Below are 27,954 nucleotides of genomic sequence, written 5' to 3'. Positions count from 1 at the left end.
GATTCGTTCCAACTCCGTTTCGTACAAATCAATTCGTCCCAAGATACTTGATCAATGCGTTTAAACTTAATTTTTCGGGGAGATGAGGAAAACGGTGTTCAACTATACAAACCCTTTTAAAATAAGCTTATTACATTTTCTTTCTATACTGCAAGCGAATTCATGACAAGTCGGGCTAATTTAAAAACAAATCGGACCACTTTTAAGGACAACTAGGACCAACTTAAAAATATAACTCGGACCAGTTTGAAATACAATTCTGACTACTTATTACAATGGTTTTATATTTGTTTCTTTATTCTTTATTTTTATAGCATTTTCCCGTCTATTCTTTTATCAATTTTTCCCATTATTCTTTATTCCTTATATCTTAACACCCATATTCTGTCAATCCCCTTTTTGCCTATTTTTCTCTATTCTTTATTTTTTTCAATTATTCTGCACTTTTTGTCCTTATTCAACATTCTGTAAACCACTTCAAGACCCTCATAAGTTGTCCAAAACTGTATTTCAAACTGGTCCGAGTTGTCTTTAAAAGTGGTCCGAGTTGTCATTCAAATAGGTTTCAGTGGTCTTTTCAAACTGGTTCGAGTTGTCTTTAATAGAAGTCCGAGTTGTCCAAGTGTATTAAATAATTCTTTTTTTTCAAATTCGTTTCTAAAGTTTTTTTTTAATTATTTATTTAATAACAATGTGTAACATCTTGGACAAACATGACTAATACAAATTTTATCTTTATGTCCCAGGTTGCCCACTCTTTCGTTTTTCTTTATTTTGTATATATATATATATATATATATCAAAGACCCCGGGATCAAAGACTACCTGCTAATTCAATTTTAAAGACATTATATTTTATCATAATTGCTTATTGTATTTCAATACTAGGCAAATAATGTCTTTTTAATTTTTGAAATACTAAGGCTTTTCTACCTCAGGAATAGATTACCTTAGCTGTATTTGGCACAACTTTTAGGAATTTTTGGTCCTCAATGCTCTTCAACTTCGTACTTTATTTGGCCTTTTTAACATTTTTTTATTCGAGCGTCACTGATGAGTCTTTTGTAGACGAAACGCGCGTCTGGCGTAAATATAAAATTTCAATCCTGGTATCTATGATGAGTTTATTTAATGTGTTCATCAAAAGAAAATATATTTGTTTTATTGTGTATATCAGGATTGATTTCTAACGATTCGTTATAATAATACCAATTACATCATATACAAGATAACAAACAAACATTCATGAATTATGAAATGAAAAATTTGTTCGACAATCTTTTATAGAAAAAAGTTTTCATTTTGAATAAGATAATATTTTTAATAGTTTTAACTGTTTTAAGACTGTGCTATTATAATGTCAATAATGTCACGCCGATCTGCTTAATTTCCACAAGAGTACGCTCTTTGTTTATGTCTAAAAAGAGATAAATGTATATGTAGATATGTTAGTTCACCATTACAGGTCCTAAACAGTGTATCTGCTACATTTAATTGTCAGCTTTTAGGGCATTAGTTATCAGAGGCGGATTAAGGTTTGTACAGGGTTCCTTTTATGGAGCTATATATGTGGTTGATGCATAGACATTTTACAAGTCCTACTCCTAATGTTGGATTGGTGGGCCCTTTTTCAAAATAAAATTGAGAATGAAAATGGGGAATGTGTCTAAGAGACAACAACCCGACCAAAGAGCATGCCCTTTTTCAAAAGCATGGATTGGCGTCGGTTTATGGTTTTATTGCATGGTTTATGTCCTTATACATCTTTTAATACACTTTGTTTCTATTTGGCAGATTTTTTTTTTACATTCATTTTATCTATGCAGTAGGGTTTCAGAAATAGCTACCTTTTATTTTCTAAATATTTACATTGTAGTAGACGATGGAAGTCATCCTTGTGTTATAATGACTAAGTATTTAAAGATCATTAACTGGATAATTTTTTTTGCCGACGCCGTAAAAGTACCAGCCCATGTCAAGACAGTGCGTGTCCCAGCACAAGTCTACCCGCTACCAGAGAGGATCAGAGAGCAGCCACCTAGCAATTAATTCCAAGTTGATGGATCTTTGGGACGACTACAGAAGTCAAAAGATCACTGTGACTGAAATTATGTCGTCTGTTGGACTTACCATTCCTCCAACCGTTTGCCTGTCTATGATGAGTTGGACAGACGACAAAATCGAAATGGTGACAAATTAATTGTTCCAAATTTATTTCCAAGTGTTTTTAATTTTTAAATTAAACTCGTTGCAGAAATTCATATATGTATTACTTAACAAAAAAACAGAGCTTATCTCGTCCCCTAATTAAAAAAATTAGAATCTGGGCTTATACTATTTTTAAGCATTCAAATGAAATGACACGTGTGATAATTTCTCCTGACTATATGTAGATTTGTCAAATTTGTCAAATGACTTCATTTAAAATAATCATACACAAAAAATTTTAAACAAGGTCTGCCAAAAAAGTAAATGTTTAAGATATTTTGATATTTAAAAAAAACCTGATTTTTTTGTGTGTTTATATCAAGCTTACACGTATGTGTATATAACGGTCACAAAACGAAGGGTGTAAGCGACATGGCGGATAGAGATGTTTGTGAAGGATCCAATGTAAAATTGCAGAAAAATGAACAAATATGAGAGGAAAACGTAAAAACGAGAGTAGTGATAACACTTTAAGTGAATAGGAAGTTAAAAAGACGACAAAGAGAAAGTCAAAAAAGTCAAAAAGTAAGAGTAATGAAGTGAAAAACATCGAAAGTAACACTGAAGGTAAATTGAACAAATCGAGTACACCCAACACACCCGTTATGTCAGAGGTAAACAAACAAAACACTGGTCATCCAAATTCTTCGCAAATGGTGCAAGATCAAAGCTTGTTTTACCCGATGACCCAGCAGTTACAATATGTCACCCCATCACAAACAATGCAACAACTTCAACCGCAATATTGTTCAACTCCAAGCCCATTCTATCAGTCAACTATGCAACGCATGTCACCAACTAGTATGGCACAGAAACCTCCGTGGGTTGATGATTTATTTTTGAAAATGGAAAACATTGAAAGTAGGCTGAATAAACTTGACAAAATCGAATCCCTTGTGAATAGTGTTAATAGTAAAGTGATTAAAGTTGAATATGATACACAGATTTTAAACCAGAGATTGGTTGATGTTGAACAGGCTACACAACATTTCAGTGATAGCTACGATGACCAGAGAAAAAATATATTAGAACTTGACACTAAAATCAAAGAAGTTAATAATAAAATCAATTCACAATCAGAAAATGTAAAACATTTCAACAAACAAATGTCTGAACAAAAGAATGAAATTGACCAGACTCGAAAAAAGGTGAAGGACGAAAGCGTTAAAATGAAAGAAGAACTTATCATCGATATACAGATGAAAGAAATGAAAAACAATCTTGTATTTTATAATATCCCTGAGGTGGAAGGTGAAGACTGTGTAAATAACATGCATGATTTTTTCAAAGAAAAGCTAAATATAGTAGAAAATGAGAGGAATATAAACATAAAAAGTGCTTCTAGAATTGGAAAAGAGGGGGACAGAATCCGCCCGATATTGGTGAAGTTTTCAAACTAATTTCAGAAACAAGAAGTCCGTAAGAGCGCTGTTAATCTTAAAGAGACTAATTTTGGTATATCCGAACAATCGCCAGTTGAAATTTTGAAAAGAAGAAAAAATCTACTGCCGAAACTTAGAGAACTTAGAGAAAAAAATGTAAAGGCATACTTTGTGAGAGACAAACTGTTCATAGCAGGTAAAGAATATGTTGGTCCATAGGATACACGCAGAGAGCGTTCTCGAAACATCAAGTGTTTAAGTTGGAACATTCATGGTATTATTTCTTGCATTGATGACAATGACTTTCTAAATTTTGTTAATGATTATGATTTATTATTTCTATGTGAAACATGGTTAAAGGGCAGTAATAAGCCACAATTAAATAATTTTGAAAATTTATCCTCGTTTGGTAGATGTAATAATATAGGGATTAGAAATGAGGGTGGAATATGCTTTTACTGTAAACCATATGATATGAAAGGTATTGAAATAGTCAAGGAAATTGAAAGTGGTATTTTATTGATAAAATTAAAAAAAGGATTTTTTTTCAAAATGATACTGATATTTACATATGTTTTGTGTACATACCCCATGAGAAGTCTTCATATTATAATGTAAATGACTGTGACTTTTTTTAATTAATAGAAAATATTGTTTTTGAGTATAAAGAAAAAGGAAGTATACTTGTTTGTGGTGATTTTAATAGTAGAGTTGGGTTACTAGATGATTTTTTAGATTTTGATCATTTAGATAGATATGTGAGTAGTGTAGTGCAGGATGAAAATCCCATTACTCCGCCAAGAAGTTCAGAGGATTCAACAATAAATAGGTTTGGTCGAAATCTTGTCCAAATGTGTCATAACACGGGTTTAACTATATGTAATGGTAGGCTACAACACGATCTGACTGGACAATATACATTTTGTACTTCAAACGGAAGAAGTGTGAATGATTATCTGTTAACTTTTCCAATTGATTATAAATTGGTTGAGAATTTTAAAGTTCTAGAACATAATGAATTTTCTGACCATTCACCTTTATTTTATGAAATTCAGACTAATTTAACGTGTAACAAGGAACATTCTTTCAACCATTATACATATATAAAGTGGGACAATGAGAAAGTTAGCGATTACACGCAAGCATTACGGGAGAAACAAACTAAATTGATAGAACTAGTAAGCAAAATAAACGATAATGAAAGTGCGAATCACGCCGTAAATGTGGTTACCGATGTTATACTTAAATGTGTGCTTAATGTTTTCGGTAAAAACATCTGTTAAAAATAATATAGGTAAACATAAACTTAGTACTAATGATTGGTATGATCACAAATGTAAATTGCATAGAATTGTATTTCACAAAGCACGTAACCGTTTTTAGCGCTACCCAAGCAGTCCCAATAGACAATTATATGTGACAGCAAGAAACGAATACAACAAAGTTAAACGGAAAGCGAAAACAAGATATAAACGTACACGTGGACAGGAGCTAAGTCGGCTGGCTAAAGTGAACCCTAGAGAATTTTGGTCAAAAGTTAGACCTAAAGGTCGATCGAGATGCGCGGCCAATGCAAATGACATGTTTGAACATGTTAAAAACTTTCTTGGTGCGGAACCTGGTGATTTGTCAGTAGAAGTTAAAACTTTAATAGACAACATTCGATCTGAAGATCTTCACATAGACGAATTAGATAACGAATTTACTGAATCTGAAATTGAATCTGCTATTAAAAAACTAAAGCGTGGTAAAAGTACGGGAACAGATGGAATCAGTGGAGAAATGTTTTTATCAGATTCTCAGCTCTTTTCAACATTTTTAACAGTTTTGTTTAATAAACTTTTTGAATTTAGTATATACCCCGATAATTGGATAGAAGGAATTGCTATACCTGTACCAAAGAAAGGGGATCTTTCAACCCCTAAAAACTATAGGCCAATTATATTGATTAGTGTATTTTCAAAGATTTTTACTTCAATTTTGAATAGCCGTCTACTTAGTTGGGCCGAAGATAACGAGATTCTTTTAGCAAACCAGTTTGGATTTCAACGCCAAAAATCAACTGTCGATGCTGTTTTCATTCTTCATGGAATAATATCAACAACCCTTTCACAAAAGGAAAAACTGTATTCAGCATTCGTGGACTTTTGTAAGGCTTTTGACAATGTCGACCGACGCATACTTTGGTATAAGCTTTTCAATAGTGGAATTAGTAGCAAGTTTGTTTCCATGGTGCAATCAGTATATGCAACTGTTAATATACTGATTGCACCATGGTGCAATCAGTATATGCAACTGTTAATATTCGTGTTAAATGCGAGGGATAACTTTCAGATGTTTTTTCCAATAATATTGGCGTAAAACAGGGCGAACCCTTATCTCCTCTGCTTTTCATATTTTTTATAAATGACATTGCTGATGATCTACGTATGAATGATAATAGAACTAGTGATTACATAAACTTAAATGGTTATTTGATATATTTGTTGTTATTCGCAGATGATACTGTGCTATTTGGAAAAACGCCGGAAGCTCTACAGTTTCTTTTAGATAAATTATTCGTCTACTGTACAAAATGGAAAATTGGAGTTAATAAGGATAAAACAGAAGTTGTAGTTTTTCGTAAAGGATGGCAAAAAGTAAATTATTCTTGGTACTATGACAATACAGAATTAAAAGTAGCCAATCAGTATGTATACCTTGGAGTGATTCTACATAACAACGGTAAATTTCAACAAACTCAAAAACGCCTAGCAGAACAGGGTAGTAGAGCGCTTGCAGTACTGTTAAACACATTAAGATCTACTTATATATCATCAGAACAACAATGTGCCATGTTTAACAGTCTAGTTATGTCTATTTAAAACTACGCCTCTGAAGTATGGGGTTTTCATCATGCAAAAGAAATTGAATCTGTGCATAATAAATTTTGTAGATTTGTTTTAAAAGTACCCAAAAATACGCCTGTCTGTTGTATTATTGGCGATCTTGGTCATTTACCTATGTATGTTATTAGGAAACAAAAGTTGTTGAAATACTGGGTTAATATTATTAAAAAGAAACCAGATATTGTATATGAAATATATCAAGTTCTTGTTGCAGACTGTAATAATGGTAAAGAAAATTGGGCCACACATATTCGTAATTTACTTTTTCAACTGGGATTTAATTATTTATGGCATGAACAAGAGAATGTTGATGTTTACTTTGATATTTTGAATGAACGTCTGTTAGATCAATTTTACCAGAGTTGGCGTGCGTCTGTAGAGAGCTCTGAAAAACTAATATTGTACAAAATAATAAAAACAGATTTTAAGATGGAACAATATATATTGAAAGATACCAATGTTAAAATGTTGTCTTTATTAAGATTTGGTGTATTAAAACTAAATATGGAAACTGGTCGTTATATAAACCAACGAAGGGAGGATAGAATTTGTAAATGTTGTACTATGCAATGTATAGAAAATGAATATCATTTTATTATGGTTTGTCCAGCATATAGACCGTATAGACTTAAATATTTCTCAAGATATTACCATACATGGCCAAATATTAACAAACTGTATTTATTACTACAAGTTCAAACAAAAACAGTTATTTACAATTTGATGTGTTTTTATCGTGAAAGTTGGAAACTGAAAACTTTCATATTAACGTAGTTATATATATATATTGTCTTTTTTTTCATTAACAAAGTGTTCATAATGTTTATTATGTTCTCTGCTGTTTTGTATGATTATGTACTGTTATATTATTGTAAATTTCATGTTGCTTACACATGATAATGTTGTAATTTAAATGTGCTATAGCATAATTGTGTTTATTGCAATAAACGTCTTTATCTATCTTATCTTATCTAAATAACTTCTAAGCATTAAAGATCAACGATGTAACACTAATGCATTACTGTTTTAATTAAAAGTGATAAAGATGCGCTTATTGTGTAATTCTTTAAATTTCACAACACTTAAATTTTTAAAAACATAAATAGTTATGCATCTTTTTATTAAAGCCTTGTTTTTCTTTAACATTTTAAGACCGCATTACGCTGCTGAAAATAATCTTAAAAAAGCAAAATTTTAATCTAAATTTCCATCAAATGCATTGTTATTATTTTATCTTCAAAACTCGTGTATTAGATAAATTTGACCAACATGTATGTATGGCACACCTGAACCACTTTTATAGATAATTCTAGATTATCTCAAATAAACTCAGATTTTCTCATATAAACTAGGATTATCTAACTATTTTGCATTAAGCTCAGATAAATCTGGATTATCTCGGAAATTTTCAGATAATCCTGATTTTTCTCAGAATTTTCAGATAAACCGGGATTTTATCTGCTTAATGCATATTTGAGATAAATTAGTATGTTTCTCAAAATATTAGATAAATAATTTATATGGAGAAAATCCTGGATTATCTGAAAAATTCGATTTTCTCAGAATTTTCAGATAATCCAGGATTTTTTCCAGTTAACTGTAGGAGTAATACATGTAAAGTATCCTAATGAATCTCCTATGAATCTTCAATTTAATATTCTAAGTTTTGAAGAAATACATATATCCAGTAAATTTTTATCCTGAATATTTAGAACTGGGTCCTCATCATTTCTAGGAATAACTTAATCGACATGATAATCTTCTAGGAGTAAATTAATCATATTTAAATCTAGAGAATCATTTTCAATAAAGTCTTCTGATTTTGCAATTCTTGAATTAAAATCTTCAATAAGTGTAATTTTTCCAAGATTAGAAAATTTACTAATTTCAGACTGTAGATATTCATAGTCATTGTCATAGTGTGTGGAATTTATTGATGGGATAATATATATAGCAAAGATAAAAATATCAAACTGTAGTTCAAAAAAAGTTTTATCAAGTTTGAGCCAAGCTCTATTATTTGATGATGACCTTTTTTTTCATAAGACACCCCTTTAGCAATGTTTTTATTAATGTATATCAATATTCCTCCACTGTGACGTTAATCTTTCTTATTCTTATTTTTCTGATTTTTGAAAAGGAAACGTAACCTGGAATTTGTGTATCTTTACTATCACCTTTCCATGTTTCCAGTTATATATTTATATCACTTTTAATCTTTTTTGTAGAAAAAAATCATTATTTATTTTGTCTGCCAGACCACAAACATTCCAAGCTGATATGCTAACTTTATTACAAACAGTGTTATTCTATGGAAAGCCTCAGCTGTCATATATTAGATATTTTAAAAACGTTATGCTGAAGCTTAAAATGTAAAGTTAAGACAGCGTGATGTTGAATTGAGTCATCAAAATGCTAACTCTAAATTACAATATGCGAAGTTGAATTTCCGCAATGTTGACTTGCAATGACAAGTGCTTTAGTCGTGATAGTATAATGATAAGTCACGATGTTGTGATGATATGCCAAACACACGTAACGTTGGGTTTAAAGTACATGATGTGAAGTTGACGTTGCATGATGTTAGCTTGCAGATGGATACTGCTCGGTCATACACTTCGATAGCTATGATAACAAATAAAATGAATAGCTAAAATGTATGGTGCTGACATGTTATTAATAAATGTTGAGCTGAGAATGTACGATGTTATATCATTGTGATATTACGATAGGTCTATCATGCCATCTGTTGATTTAAAACACCATGATGCACAGTTGAAAGTACATGATGTTAAGTTAAGATAACACGATGCTACAACACTATATTGAAACGAAAGGCTTACCATACAATTTGTTGACTTAAAACAACACGATGCAACGTGTTAAGCTAAGATGCTCATTTGAAACTACACGACGTACAGTTGAAATTTTGTAATGTTAAGCTACGATAGTACGATGTTATATCATTATAATGCCACAATAGACTTATTATACAATTTGCTCATTTAGAACTACACAACGTACAGTTGAAAGTACGTGATGTTAAGCTAAGATGGCACGTTGTTATATCATTAGAATGTCACGATAGGCTTACCACACGATATGCTCGTTTAAAACTACACGACGTACAGTTGAAAGTGCGTGATGTTGAGCTATGATAGCAATATCTTATGTCATTATAATATCACGGTAGGCTTGCCATACAATATGCTTATTTAAAACTACACGACGTACAGTTGAAAGTACGTGTTGTTCAGCTAAGACAGCACGATGTTATATCATTATAATGTCACGATAGGCTTATTATACAATTTGCTCATTTAAAATTACACCACGTACAGCTGAAAGTGCGTGATGTTAAGCTAAGATAGCACGTTGTTATATCATTAGAATGTCACGATAGGCTTACCACACGATATGCTCATTTAAAACTACATGATTTTCAGTTGAAACTAGATGATGTTAAGCTAAGATAGCATGTTGTTATATCATTTGAATGTCACGATAGGCTTACCATACAATATGCTCATTTAAAACTACACAACGTACAGTTGAAAGTATGTGATGTTGAGCTATGATAGCACGATGTTATATCATAATAATATCCCGATAGGCTTGCCATACACTATGCTCATTCAAAACTACACGACGTACAGTTGAAAGTACGTGTTGTTGAGCTAAGATAGCACGATGTTATATCATTATGACGTCACGAGAGGCTTATCATACAATGTGTTGACTTGAAACTACACGATGTAAATTTGAAGTAGTTTGGTCTTGACTTGAAACAGTAAAATGTTAAGTTATAAAAACAGAAGGTAAAGTCAAAATAAAACAATGATAGGATGACATATACTTGTGCAGAGTTGAAGATTTTTGGTGTTGACTTCGAATATAGTACAAATATTAGATCGTTTTATGTTAAATTGAAAGACAATAATGATGCGTAAAACATTACAGAATTATGTGAATTGAAACTGCAATTCTATGGAAAAGAATAAGGGACAAATCCCCAGGATTTTTTCTTCTTCATTTGCAAGTTGATGAATATTAATGAAATTTAACTCCGGAGGCAAAATTATATACAAAGAAAGTTTTCCATAAATTCATAAAGCAAAAGAATTACCCATCGCTATATATTACACTTGAATACAGTTTTGCCGTATATTTTACATGTTTTGTTTGGATGTTTTTTTTATGATTAAAAACCAGACTTTTTTTATGAACAATATTTAAGAAAATATTTATCTATGTTGTGTGTTAATATATACAACATAATATTGTGCTTATAAGACTTATGACTGTGAGAGTCAAATTTTACCTATATAAAATCACATCTATGAAAGAGTTATCGGAGAATTTGTATTTACCACTCCCGTTTTCCCCGAAATAGAACATAAGAATCTGGAGTCTTAATCTTTAAAAACAAAGATCAACTGATATGACAAATATCTTACGCTTAGCGTAGGACTGAGAGGGTCAGAGCTATTTCAGAATGTGACCCCCCCCCCCCCCCCCCCCCGATCTTGTTAGAGGTATCTGAAAATTTGAATTTTCTTTTCCACGAAATAAAACAAAAGAATCTGGACTTAATCAAAAGCGATGCGATTACGATTTCCATAGAATGTCGACTAGTTCGTTGAAAATTCGGCTAGGCAAGTAAAGTATATTGTCTTGTAACAAAGCAGGGTTTATTCATATTCACATCACACTTACATGTTCTCGTCCTGATATGCATGTAATATTTGCCACTGTACGTAAAACACACCCCTTTTCCCCGAAATAAAACCAAAAAATCTGGACTTAATCAAAACCGATACTATTTGGATTTCCATAGATTGTCAGAGACGTTTTGTCAACTAGTTTGTTAAAAATTCAGCTAAGCAAGCAAAATATGTCTTGTACAGAGCCAAGATTTATTCATATTCATATCACACTTACATATTCTCGTCCTTATATGCATGTAATAATTGCCATTGTACACTAAATACTAAAACATTTTCATCAATTCTTTTTTATGAAAAGGAGCCTACTTTAAGCACGTTCATCGATTTGACACCCTGTAATTCATGTTTTTTGGGAGCTCCTCGAAAATTATAACACATTCCTTCTTTATTTGCAGAATCGCCAAGTGACGGGTGCCACATATGAAACATGATCTGCTTACCCTTCTGGAGCACCTGAGATCACCCCTTTTTTTTAGGGTTTCGTGTTGCTCAGTTTTTGATTTTCTATATGTTGCGCTTAATATACTGTTGTTTGGCTTTTTATTTTTTTTCTCTCGTTTATTTCGGTAGATGAGTTTTTGTCATGACATTGTCAGTTTGGTTAATAGTTTTATTATCCCTTTTGTATCTTTCGCCTTCTTTTTGTCCATTTTTGTGTATTTTTTTTTCGATTCTCCCCTCCCCCTGAACAGTATAATAGATAGATAAATGAAAACAGAAACCCTTTTCAACAAAAGGAGATCTACAAGTAACTCGACGTGACCGAAATTGAAAATTTCTTCCTCATTAGATATATTGCCCTTAGGGTAGATCGGGTGTCTTCCGCAATCTTAGGGAGCTACCATTTGATTTTTATTGGGGGGCTAGGATGAAATTTAAAAAAAAAGCAGGACAGGAGTTTTGAGTTAAAAAAATACAGGAAAACTTGGCAAAAAAAAGGCAGGATGACAATGTATGTAAAAAAAATCAGAATAAACTAATAATAAAAAATGCAGGACCGAATAGAGTGAAAAATAAAAAGGCAGGACAGAGATAACAACTAAAAAAAAAAAAGGCAGGACAAAATTTGTCATCCTAGCCCTCCCCTCCCCCCTAAAAATCACATGGTAGCTCCCTTAGATTCTCATATAGCACAACACAATCGGTCTAGATCTAAAAAAATATACACATTTTGAGAGAGGAATGTCATTCATATGTTACAGTAGTACTTTTCATTTTGATGAAGAAAATTATATGATTTATCTGATTAAAACGATTATTTGTTTTTGAATACAGAACGTTTTTTGCATATGTTTTTCAACTTTTCCATATAGGGGAGATAACTCGGATAACATTATCTTTTGTCGTTTTTTATTTTTTTTTAATTTTTTGCCATGGCATTGTCAGTCTGTTTTCGACTTATGAGTTTGAAATCCCTTTGGCATATTTCGTCTTTAATGATGAAATGTGTAGGGACTTTATCTATTTTGTTTTGTAGACAGAAAACGAGTCTCGTGATCCCAATTTTTATTGTTTTTTTCTAACATTGAGTTTTCCATGTATAGTTATAAAAAATCTGACAATACTGCATAACCTGTATAGCTTGCAAAATGCTCTGTGGCCCAAACTTTTTATTATGTTTTTTCAAAAAAGAATAAACTACATTTTGGCAAATAATTAAAAAAAATGTACCGATTTTAATTTAGACCACACTCATGAAAACTATAAGAGAGAGAGAGAGAAACTGTTGACATAAAAAAAAACATATCTACAAATTAATCAAAGCAAGACCAAAATAATTCATGGACTTTAACAATTTTAACAGATTTTTGATTTTTTTCTTTTTCTTTGAAAACACATATAGATAGAGAGAAGCTGCAAAGAACCAAGAAAATCACTATGGACAAGAAAATAAGTGACGGAAATCATTAATACACCAGTTTCACATTTAACTGCGCATGTCTAACCTAATTAGCCAAACTGTGAAATCACGCGATAATTCCCGAGAATTCATCGACTGGGGGCTTACGGTTGATGTAAGCAGTGACCATGCAGACCTGGAAAAATAATCACCTGATTAAGTGTTTGCGTTTATATGTACACGAGCAACAATTGAATCAAAATATATATTGACGAGACAACTTTATTAACAATGACACATTAAAAGATTTTTAAACGGACTACTGTTGTGTTGTAGAGTAACAGACGATCTAATATGACGCCTGACGTTGTACCTTTAATTGTCACGAAGAAATGCTTGGATTCCCGCTGAGGTCGTTCACTTAGCGGGAAGAATAACATAGAAAAAATAAGCGGGGGTCACTTCATATCCATATATTAGGTCACTGATCAATTAAGAAGTCAATTAACACCTTAGCCATGTGGAATCCTAGTTTTACCTTGTACAATCTCACCAGGTGACAATTGATAAAAACGTACCCTTTTCTACATACAGTTGCTGAAAAGGGGACGACCATATGATATTCTGACGGAAGACAGAAGAATTTTTTCGGATTGAATATTCATCGTCATCTGTTGCTACCTGGGAATATTATACTGTCAATCACGATTTAATGTCCCAGTTGCTACGCATTCTTTTTCTTTTTTTGCTGCGCGAAAAATTTATTTAACTTTTGTACACAATTATTTCCTGCATTTTGTAATACAGATGTTAAAAATGTAAACCCTGTTTCTGTATAAGATACATGTACATAATTTACACTGAGATATTACGGTTAATGCAACTAGATATATTTTAATAATTCAGGAGGGGGTCATTCAGCAATTATGATCTTATTTTATGGTAAAGCAGGATATTCAATTACTGATAATGATATCTTAATGTAAATTCATTCATTATTAATCAGAATAAGAAAATAGATAATTTTTACATAACAAGGATTTTACTAGTACTACGTCCGAAGGATATGTCCACATTTTCTATTTATAAAACCAAATACATGTTCTAAAGAATATATAATTGAATTACTAGTACCTGTTCTTAGAGACACTCAAAATGTTAGAGCGTTGAAATACAATATGTAATGAGGAAGTAAATGTATACATGAACGCATGCTGGTTAATCAATATAAGTAATGACAGCTGTATAATAAAAATTAAAAAAAAACTACATCATTTGTTACAAAAATCTAATGTGCATGTCTTTCTACACGTTTAAAATCCCTGTATATGTACAATACATAATAGCTACGTTCGCCGTGACAAACATACTGTGTACTGGTATCATCTGTTTACCTGCCTCCAGCACACACCAAGAGAGAGATGTGTATTATCGGTATTTATTATTGTGCTGCCAAATATAAGGGTAAATTGGATAGCCCCTAACCCGAATGATTCAGTCCCTCTCCGTAATCGATCTCTCCTACTTGCGTTAATGAAGCAATCGTAGATCAGCGGAATATACCGACCGAATTATTCGGGTAAGTTAGCCCCCTGTCACGTATGATATCGTTAATTATCGCGGGATTTAAACTAAAACGCGCATTTGATTTCGAGAGCAGGGTTGATAAGTCGCTTATGTGAAACTGGTCTATTGGCTTCTTATTATAAGTTATAGGAGTCATTGTCCATTAATGACTTTACCAATTTAAAAAAAAATGAAATATTCTCCGAGTGGATATATACATAAACCTGGGCACTATCTTACTTGGTGCTGGAAAAATGGTTGGCACTGCTGTAAATGATGTTTTTTTTTGTTTTGTTTTTTTTAAAGTTGACGATTTAGACTGGAGGCTCTAGGTCAAATTTCATTAGGTTTCATATAGACTTCATGTATAAGCGGAAAGTATACAACAGAATCTACCATACTTTATATTTGGGTTGGCCCCATGCAGTAGGATTCTTCCACCTATCAATTCTTTTTGTTTGATTTCGTGGAAAAGAAAATTCAAATTTTCAGATACCTCTAACAAGGCCGGGGGGGAGTCACATTCTCATATAGCTCTGACCCTCTCAGTCCTTATTATTTGTCATATTAGTTGATCTTTGTTTTTTAAGATTTAGACTCCAGATTTTTATGTTTTATTTCGGGGGAATACGGGAGTGGTAAATACAAGTTCTCCGATAACTCTTTCATAGATGTGATTTTATATGAGTAAAATTTGACCCTCACAATCATAAGTCTTATAAGCACAATATAATGTTGTATATATTAACACACAACATAGATAAATATTTTCTTAAATATTGTTCATAAAAAAAGTCTGGTTTTTAATCATAAAAAAAAAATCTAAACAAAACATGTAAAATATACGGCAAAACTGTATTCAAGTGTAATACATAGCGATGGATAATTCATTTGTTTTATGAATTTATGGAAAACGTTCTTTGTATATCATTTTGCCTCCGAACTTGCAAATGAAGAAGAAAAAATCCTGGGGATTTGTCCCTTATTCTTTTCCATAGAATTGCAGTTTCAATTCACATAAATCTGTAATGTTTTACGCATCATTATTGTCTTTCAATTTAACATAAACCGAGCTAATATTTGTACTATATTCGAAGTCAACACCAAAAATCTTCAACTCTGCACAAGTATATGTCATCCTATCATTGTTTTATTTTGACTTTACCTTCTGTTTTTATAACTTAACATTTTACTGTTTCAAGTCAAGACCAAACTACTTCAAATTTACATCGTGTAGTTTCAAGTCAACACATTGTATGATAAGCCTCTCGTGACGTCATAATGATATAACATCGTGCTATCTTAGCTCAACAACACGTACTTTCAACTGTACGTCGTGTAGTTTTGAATGAGTATAGTGTATGGCAAGCCTATCGGGATATTATTATGATATAACATCGTGCTATCATAGCTCAACATCACATACTTTCAACTGTACGTTGTGTAGTTTTAAATGAGCATATTGTATGGTAAGCCTATCGTGACATTCAAATGATATAACAACATGCTATCTTAGCTTAACATCATCTAGTTTCAACTGAAAATCATGTAGTTTTAAATGAGCATATCGCGTGGTAAGCCTATCGTGACATTCTAATGATATGAAAACGTGCTATCTTAGCTTAACATCACGCACTTTCAGCTGTACGTGGTGTAATTTAAAATGAGCAAATTATATAATAAGCCTATCGTGACATTATAATGATATAACATCGTGCTGTCTTAGCTGAACAACACGTACTTTCAACTGTATGTCGTGTAGTTTTAAATAAGCATATTGTATGGCAAGCCTACCGTGATATTATTATGACATAAGATATTGCTATCATAGCTCAACATCACGTACTTTCAACTGTACGTCGTGTAGTTTTAAACGAGCATATCGTGTGGTAAGCCTATCGTGACATTCTAATGATATAACAACGTGCCATCTTAACTTAACATCACGTACTTTCAACTGTACGTTGTGTAGTTTTAAATGAGCAAATTGTATAATAAGCCTATTGTGACATTATAATGATATAAAATCGTACTATCGTAACTCAACATTACAAAATTTCAACTGTACGTCGTGTAGTTTCAAGTGAGCATCTTAGCTTTACACGTTGCATCGTGTTGTTTTAAGTCAACAAATTGTATGGTAAGCCTTTCGTTTCAATATAGTAGTGTAGCATCGTGTTATCTTAACTTAACATCATGTACTTTCAACTGTGCATCATGGTGTTTTAAATCAACAGATTGCATGATAGACCTATCGTAATATCACAATGATATAACATCGTACATTCTCAGCTCAACATTTATTAATAACATGTCAGCACCATACATTTTAGCTATTCATTTTATTTGTTATCATAGCTATCGAATTGTATGACTGAGCAGTATCCATCTGCAAGCTAACATCATGCAACGTCAACTTCACATCATGTACTTTAAACCCAACGTTACGTGTGTTTGGCATATCATCACAACATCGTGACTTATCATTATACTATCACGACTAAAGCACTTGTCATTGCAAGTCAACATTGTGCAAATTCAACTTAGCATATTGTAATTTAGATTTAGCATTTTGATGACTCAATTCAACATCACGCTGTCTTAACTTTACATTTTAAGCTTCAGCATAACGTTTTGTAAATATCTAATATATGACAGCTGAGGCTTTCCATATTATTCATCTATTTATATAGTATGTATGGTAAACATAGTGATATCAAACCCATAAGCATATCCAATTTGTCTTTAAGTTATATCGAAAAATGTATATATATACATATAGATATACTCTGATAACAAATACGATTTTCTTTTGAATAGTGAACATACATTTTGAAGTTGAATTAAATTATATGTCCTGGGTGCATTATTTTGTGTTCGGAGTTCCCCTTTAAGTTTTGATGACAAGCCCGCAGAGGTAACAACATCATTTTTCTGTAACTTGTCAAAAAAAATCTATTACAATGTCATTGCCAGTGTTCAAGCATCATCGCACACAGGTTACTGATACGAGAAAAGTGACAGATAGCCACGCCTACATTAAACTTATGTCCAATCAACTGCCTTCAGAAACATAGATTACATAAATCAAACGATTAGTCTGTGCAAAAGGTATGTACTATCAAATTTAGAGCGAAGGCTTGCCCCGAGCACTTATTTTCATAGTATTATACATTTTCATAGACTTTCCAATTTAGCACATATTTACAACTCAAGTAAATTTTTAAAGGGGCATTAGCTGTCAAATTCATGTTCACCGATTTGACTCAAATTCTCATCTTTGATTTATAACATACTAAAACGTATATCTAAATTATAAAAAGTCTTAAATAAACAATTTACAATGCATGGACTCGATAATATGTATCAGGATTTCGTGTGTATTTTAGTCTAGACGCCATCTAATTAACCATCGAGGCGACCTCCGAAGACTGCCGACGGCCATATTACCCGATATGAACATAAATATAGATATAAATAGATAGCGAACTCGTGCAATTGGATTTTTTCTAGGTCTGTTTGATTTTATTTTATAGGTTAAAATTATATGTTAATCATCGTTTTTACCTGTATAAGAATGAGTTTTTGTGGATCGAATCAATCAATTATATGATTTACCCTTGTTTCACTTTCAATGTTGACATTCTTGTCCTTTTAATAAGTAAACACGCCTAATTCATGCGTAACCCATCTCTAGCTAATGGGTTGAATTGAAGGTCACGTGACGGATTCAATGAGGTCGAATTATTCACTTGCAAGTGAATAATTTATTAGCGATGTTTCTTAGCTTATTTTGACAAAATTGAACCAAACTGGCTGCTAAAAGCGAATTATTATTTCACGGTTTCACTTTCATTGATGATTGAACAAAAAAAAATCATATTTTATTTTTTTTTTTACATCTCGTAGCTAATGTCCCTTTAATTGGTCTATTTATAGTATATTTTGGCAGACTAATTGTATCCCAGGTGTTCATTAACTAAGTTCTGGAGTATAATAGTCCCAGCTAAGTTTTAATAATTATGTTTTGTAACTCACAAGTATCATAGTGAAATATGTGATTTCAAAAAGCCCTTGACTCCAGAATGAAAAGATGGTAGCTGCTGGTGTAAGTATATGATATAAAGTGGTGTTTTACTACATGTACTTCTTTACATGGTAAGATGACAAAATAAATTGACCATAAGTAGGCATATATAATTAAATTGCACTGGCGATTTTACAAAAGAAATTTTATACATCGACATGTAATTCCTTGGATCGTCATATTTAAAGATGTGGCAGAGCTTTATAATAAAATTTTCACCTACCCATAGTGCAGAACAAACCACCAAGTTCAATAAAATTTGCAAATCGGAAAAATTTGGAATAGTTATATATCCGTACTAAAAACCACCATCAATAATTTTAAATTAAAAAATCCAATAGTTCTTTAACCTGTATATGCAATCGCAAAAAAAATCATTTAAGTCTTTGATCTAGTTGCAAAAGACGAATTATGCTCCTATAAACTGCAAATTTTCAAAAGACAACCTGAAGACAGCCTACGGGTAAAATATAAGTGTATATTATATATTTGTTCTACCATCCAGGGAAATAAGTTTTCCATAAAATATTTAATCCTTAATTCACACCCGTACTTCAGTGGGAAATCTAGTGACAAAATATTACCTCCCCTGTAAACACTGAAAACTAGATCTTTTCAATGTTTGTCCCATTTTAGCAAAGACGCTATCAATTATAAATTCACGGGAAAACGTTCTGGTAAATAATAAAAATAGAAATAAGTTGAAATAAAAACAAAACTTCCATTTAATGTTACCATTTCCCTCCTTAAATAGAAAACGACGAGTTCAACAAACTAAAGGAGCTTGTTGTAAAATTGGTTTAAAATGTTGCTATGCGAATAAATTCATTAAGTTCCAACTTCAATATATTTTTTTACTGGCTGTATACCTCTCTGGAACATATATACTAGTATGCAGCTAGATCAGAGAAAGTCAGAGAAAAAATTCCAAAGGAATCGATTGATATGCAGCAAAGATTGGCACTTTTGAAATTAAGTTACTAAACAAATTCAAACGGACCTTATACCGATGTAAACATTGAATGTGAATAGATCGAGAAGACCGCAAATACATGTACAAAAATCGAGACGATCTTTTCTTAAAAGATGCCTACTTTATAAGAATATCTATCTTTAATTTCTTAACCTGCACAGACAGACTTTTATATTGTTAAATTCATGAAAACACAATATTTCTATATTGAATTTTCATGTGACAAGAGCAGACCGGTGTACTCGAAAACTTAGAATGTGAAAAATAAGTATATTTTGGGAAATTGTAACATGCTTAGGGTTATGTGGAATACTCCAAAAATTGGTGACCCGAAAGATCTTTAGATTTTGTATGTACATGATTTTTTCCATTTTTTTTTTATCAATATGCAGCAAAGATTGGCATTTTTTTAGATTTCAGTTTCACAAGCTTCTAATGCAATTATCTCGATAAATACTAAACATAAAACATCGTGTATTTGCATGTGTATTTCTAATAACACAGTTAAACAAATAATTTCTTTAAAATGTACAATTGTTATTTAGAAATATTTTTTGATCAGTGTCGTCACCGGCATTGTTTTATTATTGATTTTCTCGACTCAAGAAATATTTTGTTTGTAGACAAATTCAGTGAACCTCTTTCTAAATAAAGTGGCGAAAGACACGCATATCGAGTTACGTAGATGAAAAAGAATAATTAAATCAATATTAATTATCATGTCAGTTTCATAAATTCAAGGATTATAGCTAGAAAACAACCTTAAATACGATTCATGATTTTCCATGTACATAAATTTATACAGATTTATCTGTTTGTATCTGTAAAGTACATTCCGAAATACACAGGCTTGGCTCTGATCGTTGGCCGTTCAGCGAACAATATTACATTAAATGCAAGATGATATCAATCGAAAGCAAAAGAGAAAAAAATAGTATGTAAAATCAGAGCATTCCTTGAATTCAACATTCAAATTATGTTTTTGGAAAACAGCAGCATACATGTTTTGATTTATGAATTCGACTGATTTTCTTCATAACTCCATTTCATTTTACTTCCATGATATTCCTAACATTTAGCAATGGTAGTCTCGTGAGCTTGCTCTCCCCGAGTTTGGTAGGATTTTTGCTCAAAAACCCAACATGCTCAATCGAGATAGATATTTTCTTCTTTTTCACAATCACGAAGTATTTAAAATGAGTAAAGTTGGAACATAGGTTAATTTGGCTTGAATCACAATAATGTCTTCACTGAATCCAACTTTAATTTTCTGTTAGATCAGTTGAACATCTAAGTGGTGATCGATATGTAATACTTGCCGCTAGATGTTAAATAGTAACCAATACAATCAATGTATCTCTATCAATCATTTATTCACAGTAAAATACTTTTGAATGTACAAGTATGATACAAATACCTTTAATTTAGTATAATTGCCTTTTTTATCAAAATTATAATGTTATAAACTTCTCCCGGTTATTAGTACACGTCATTTTGTTACGTTACTATAAAGCTCTTTTACAAATTCCGAAAAAATCATAAAGGAAAAATAAATGATCCCATGGGAAGAAAAATTAGTTCCCTTGGGAAATTCTATTTAGAATTTCCCATGGGAACAAACAATTTAAAAATATTCCCATGGGAAAATGTAGTTCCCATGGGAACTTTAACATTCTTTTGGGGAAAATACTTTCTCCCATGGGAACTTCTAATATTTCCATGGATTTTCTTAAATTTCACATGGGAAATGTACTTTTAATCAGCTGTAGTGACGACAGGGACATGTTGGGACATATGGGAAAATTTCACTGATTTTTCTTAATTATCTTTCGCTTGGTCAAAAAACATTTTTGTTATCTTATAAAACAACAAAGTCAGATTTACCAATTCTGGAAAGGCAAATTTGTCCCGCACAGTGTTATTAACTTAGCACATAAATATGAGTAAAATACAAAAAAGTATAATAACATAGCAATTATAGAAAAAGGAGCTTACTGTGTTGAACGACGACTGGAGAGTAAAGCGCCCATGAAAAAGCCAAGTATTCTAAAACAAAATCTGACTTCCTAATTGGTCGAATTTGTTAGGCCTAATGAATATTTATGATCAGCGAAACGACAATACAGTATTTCCTGTAATATTGTTCGAACCGCGAGAAAATACTAATAGTCTTTTATAACGAATATGAAAATATGAGTTAAGTTTTTACAACCTTTTTTTCAGGAATAAAATTTATAGAAGTAGGAAAATTTGCATGTTTATCACTACAGTTTGCATCTGGTTATTTATGATTGCCGCGTAATTAATTGAAAGGATAGCTAATAACTGATGGATTTTATAGTTTTTATGACATACGTTTATGCGCTAAACTAAACTTTAAATCCACAAAATGATTTCTGCGTTGATATTGAATAATTTTTTTTTTGAGATATGGTATGATTGCAAATGGGACAACTATCCACCAGACTAAATGGAGAAGATGTAAAAAAACTTGGCTTTCAAAAATGAGCAAAAACCCATACTGTATAGTAAGCAATAAACATGACAAAATGCGCATGACTTTTTTTTATGCTCGCATTTATTCCGTTCTCTTAATTTCAGTTTAACTGCAGACCATAGGAACACAACAATGATAATATGTATCAGTTACTGTATACAACTTTTGTTCATAGGAACATAACAACTAAAATTAATAACAACAGTTTATAGGTTCGTAAAATTAGCAGTATATAACAGATTTCATATGCAAAACAAATCATCCAGAGGTTCCAGAACTATGTTTTTCCTGCACTAGTCAAATACTCCCAAAAAATATACAAATCATCCTGATTAAATCGGTTAAGAAAACTGTTATACCATCTTTTCACATATTGTAAGGTGTATATATCATGTGCAATAAATCATTCATTAAAATCAAAACTGTTCATTTCCTATACCGTTCAAAAATTGTCAGTAAAATTTGTAAATTCAAGATTGTTAGAAGAGTAAGAAACAAGGGGCGAAGACGTCAAAGGGGCACTCAAAAATGTGACCAAAAAGAAAAACATTGACCAACAGACAAATAAGCGACCATAAAACACTACATAGACAACTAAAAACTGTGCTACACCAACCCAACCAAAACCCTTAGTCGAACTCATGTAATCTGGATCGGTAATACTCTGTTCCTGCTAAGCCATGGGCACATGTCGTGAATTACATATTTAATAAAATTTAATGATATACCACAAAACAGGAGCGATTCGAAATTGGTTATTAATTAGATTGGCTTCACACGATTAGGAAACTTAAATTGTAGTTTACTCAAAACATCGTTACATCTATACGATATAAAAAAAAAACACACAACACATTAATAATGAAATGGTGAGTACTTCTTTCTTACCTGTCATCAATGAAATTATCCTTTGTAGAATTCCGATGTTTAGATGGTTATTGAAAAAGTCTCATATTCCTGTCAATTTTTCTGGGCACATTTTTTTGTGTCTCAACGTTTTTCATTCTTTTCAACTGGAAAGGCAATTGTTTGAAACTGTTTGCTAACTTAATTTTTTTTTTTATTTTCCTTTCCGACTTTATCCCCTTTTCGAGCTGCAGACTATCATTTTGTTCATAATAAATAATTTCTGGTGTTCAAAACTGGGATAAATTCTAATCAATTTGCTTGAAATATCTGAAAGATTTAAGTTTTGTGTTAATATATGTATAAACAACTTTTTTGTTGATCATTAAAGTTATTCCTAACAAACCGTAAGAAAACTAATCCTTCTTGAAGTGTAAAAAATGTTTAAGCTCCAAGTAATCACGGCAATAAATGTAGATCATATGTTACCAGTTAATACTTATTGACTACCTGCTTCTGTCAATGAATAAAAAAAAAAAAACAATATATAGATTTTCTAACAAGTATTCCATATCATTAAATTTATATTAATATTTATATTTAGCATTGTGCAAGGTTCTGAAGTCCACGTATATTTTACGGTGCTTTGCTTTTGCGCCAATTGGCATTTCATTTGCGCCACAAACCATATTTCATTTGCGCCAAATTAAACATTTCATTTGCGCCAATAATACAGGTAAATACAGGTAAATCGTATAAAAAAAGTTTTATTCAAAAGAGACTTTTAATGATAACTTTAAAACACAGTTTTTGATTGCATAATAAAACATATTCCTCCGAACTCAGACATCGTAACCATAATGAAAGCACTATACACTGATACGTTCTTAATAAGAGACTTTTCATAATAATGTTAAAACACAGTTCTGTTATAAGTTAACTTAACGAGATCATAAAATCTAAAAGAAATCCCTATACACTGAAGTAAAACCAAAAGTTTGTTCTGACACAAGACTTGTAAGCAACGGCTCGGATGTACTCATGTACATTGGATAACCTATATGTGTGATTATAAAAATGACTTATTTCCTCTATATGAAAATAAGGAGATGTGGTATGATTGCCAATGAGACAACTATCCACCAAAGTTCAAATGAATCGGCAATTTTGGCTTCTAAAAATGGTACCAATCCCCATCAATCGGCTAACCTCGGGTGACTCCGCTTCTTTCCATCTTTGATGAAGTTGTGACGAATGAAGTCTCCCTGTTGATTCATTTTACAGGTGTTGTGGTTTTATGGAAAGATCTTGAAAATTATCTTTGTGGACAACGCTTTTCAAATCGGTTAATTCACGGTTCAGTTGAATCTTACGAACTCTTATAAAAATTCAATTTTGTTTTATTGATACTAATGTCATGAAAATAATAACAATTACAGCAAATGGTTAAAAGGGACTAATAAAATTGCATTTTTCGTGGATTGCTGTGTGCAAACGTGTCAACGATCACATCAATATCTAAATGTTAGTTATGGTGTAACACCACTAATTCGGGCCCGGCCAGAAAGAACATACCAGAAAGTAGTACATATTTAACACAAAATAGTTCCTATACGCATGGGTGTAACTTTCAAAATATGTAGAATATTTAGGTAATTTTGGTATCAAATGAAAGCTGAATGACTGGTGATCATTGTAGAACACTTTTTGACTTATAATTTTGAAAAATAAAAAAAATGCATGAAATTTAAAAAAGAGGGTACATGTTGCCTGTTTGTCAAATCTGAAGTACCTGTTTTGGTATATCTGAAGTTCCGGGAACCAGTTCTTTCTTATATGCTATTAAAGGTATGTTGATTAAAAGGCACCATAAAGTGTTGCTTTGACATGCAATGATTGTCACTTTATTTGAACTTTAAACAAAAGACCTGTGCCTGCTTGAAATTGTTGAATTTAACATAGAAAGCAATAGGGCCATGAATTAGTGGTGTACTTCCTTATAATGCACGTGCATCAATGCATGAATAAAAGTTTGTTTATCGACCGTCTTTTTCTCAATATTGCTGTACTTTGGCTTTTGGCTCAGCGTGGCTCTTTTAACAAGGTCTAGTACAAGCATGTGTACATGTGCCATATCAGTTTATGGTTTGTATGCTAGGGTTACAAAATTGTCAACCCCAAATAGAGCACAACATATACAATTGTAACGTGTAACGAGCGATCAATGGATCCGTATCTGAATAAATCAGGATTTCAAGTGTTCAACTCAATTTTTCACCACAACCAGTTGTCCTATTCAAAACAATCAACACATCCATAAATGGATTTACAACGAAAAATATATACACAGCACAATGCACATAAATCAAAATGCAAGGTGAAGTACCTCATTCACAATGTATCATAACAGAATATATATACACAATGTCACTATGCAATCACTATGCAACATGTATCAGACCGATTTATTCACAATGTCACTAACAGATTACTATGCAACATGCATACGGCCCTTTATTACACAATGTCACCAACAGATTACTTTGCAACATGCATCAAGTAAGTATCACACAAAACGTATGAACACAAAATCACATATATACAACTTCTATTTACAACGTCCACCAATATGTAGTATCACCTTGTTAGTCTGCAACTAACCACAATAACACAATGACACAATTACACATGCACAAATCCTTCAATGCACAAGGAATATATATATAAACACAGCTGAACTCACGCACTAACTATCCCTTTGAGTTCCCACACAATGAATATTATCCAAACTGGTAAGGTTTAACACAGTGCACTTTCACTAATACACTTCCACAATATTACACATAGTACAACTTGCAACACCAGCAAGTATACACCTTGTATTCTCACTAATACAAATCTATGAAGTATCCACACTTCCACAGAGTACAACTTGCAACACCAGCAAGTATACACCTTGTATTCTCACTAATACAAATAACTTTTTATATAAGTTTCACTTTATATCACAATCACTATTGCAATATCCACATATAAATTCGAACACTATTCATATATATCCTTTGGAATCACTTAATTCACTCTACTTACCAGTTGGAAAATAATCCCTGATGTTATCACTTCAACGGTCCACATAAAACTGACAAAGTTTCAACAAATGGAAGTTTTTAACGACCTTGACTGGCTATACAGCCCTTGCACGGTCGGTAGACAAAGTTTCTCTGTCTTGAGCTGGTTTATATACTACCATCTGGAACGGTCCATTATACTTGAAGGGGTGAAAATCAAGACTATACCAACTTTAGGGGTGTTTTAAGTAACAGATGGTGCTCCAACTATGGAGAAACTTATATACATATAGAAACACAATAAATAGGAAAAGACAACTGGTATTTCACATCAAAATAAATGAACTATGACCGATTTCCGTTACACAATAAACTCTTCTTTTGAAGGGGAATACACAGGCCCATCATATCGAATCAGCCAATTTCTCTGAAACAGTCTGTTCTTTCCAGCGTATTTCTTTACGGGAAAGTTATAGTTTGTACCTGGTTGAAAATGATTCCTTGTCAATTTTTTTTGGGTTCATTTGCTATTTGACGTGTTGATTTCTTCACAAGCCCAATGTCGTTTATACCTGTATGTATGTCGGGGGTTGTATCATGATAACAATCACCATTATATGCTCGTTTCAATGCTAGATCTATTACGAGTCGTTGGTACTTCAGAAGGGGCTGGTTTGTGGCGTTTCCTGAAGGACAGAGGGTAATAGTTACAAAAAATGTAAAATGTCTGAATCCTTAGACAATTGATAGAAGGGGGTATAGGATTAAGAATGTTGATAAGACTCAATAACGAGCTGCGCCTTGAGCGCATAATACGCCCGTCGCTTTTTCAAAGAATACAGTTCCTTAACTCCTCAATTTTATATCAAAAATTTATCAAAAACTAAAGGGAGGTTATTCTAATAAATATACAACAGTCATCAAAGTTTCATGAAAACTGCTCGAAACACTTTTGAATTATTGTCCGAAAACTGGAAAATCTCCCCTTTTTAAGAATAAAATCCTATAACTCGGAAACGTAAATCTAAAATTTATAAAAATCGAAAGGGAGCTTATGTCAATAGATATAAACAATTCACCAAAGTTTCACGAAAACTGCTTTTTTAAGCATTTTTTAAGTTATTGACCGATAACTGGACCCCCCCCTCTATTTAATGAATAAAACCCCAAAACTCGGAAACGTAATATCTAAAATTTATAAAAATCGAAATGGAACTCACGTCAATAGATATAAACAATTCACCAAAGTTTCATGCAAATTGGTTAAAGCGTTTTGGAGTAATTGTCCGACATGTTGACGACGGACGGACAACGGTGAACAATGTGTCCCGTAAACGGGCGTATAAAAACGAATAAATAATTTTTGAATTTTGGCATCACAGTAGAAAACCATCAATGGTCGAGGAAAATTGCCATACACATTTATTTTTTTTAAATTTAGATAAACGTAATGTAAATAAAATTATTAATTTACTTTTGAAAACAACTTAGATTCAGGATTGTCTCTTCATTTTTACACTTACACATTAAAGGAGCATTAGCTACGAGATATAAAAAAAATGAAAATATGATTTTTTTTTCAATCATTAACGAAAGTGAAATAGTGAAATAATAATTCGCTTTTAGCAGCTAGTTTGGTTCAATTTTGTCAAAATAAGCTAAGAAATATCGCTGATGAATTATTCACTTGCAAGTGAATAATTCGACCTCATTGAATCCGTATTCATGTAACCTTCAATTTAACCCCTTAGCTAGAGATGGGTAACGCATGCATTAGGCGTGTTCAGTTATTAAAAGGAAAAGAATGTCGATATTGAAAGTGAAACAAGGGTAAACTATTTGATTGACTGATTCGATCCACAAAAACTCATT

The 27,954-nt window shown here is 32.0% G+C and overlaps 1 protein-coding gene across 2 annotated transcripts in view; it reads right to left on the bottom strand.

Annotated features, from left to right (window-relative positions):
* LOC127730235 (galactosylgalactosylxylosylprotein 3-beta-glucuronosyltransferase 2-like) overlaps positions 1–23,279 on the bottom strand; it is a 53,642-nt gene extending 30,363 nt beyond the window's left edge. For both annotated transcript variants that reach the window (XM_052238527.1, XM_052238528.1), the window contains exon 1: positions 23,057–23,279. The gene's annotated coding sequence lies outside the window, so the exon portion shown is untranslated. The remainder of the gene's footprint in view (positions 1–23,056) is intronic.
* Positions 23,280–27,954: the final 4,675 nt, after the last annotated feature.

The sequence above is a fragment of the Mytilus californianus genome, unplaced genomic scaffold (assembly GCF_021869535.1).
Source record: "Mytilus californianus isolate M0D057914Y unplaced genomic scaffold, xbMytCali1.0.p SCAF_2, whole genome shotgun sequence".
Lineage (NCBI taxonomy): Eukaryota > Metazoa > Mollusca > Bivalvia > Mytilida > Mytilidae > Mytilus > Mytilus californianus.
This window is presented reverse-complemented; position numbering and strand designations above follow the sequence as displayed.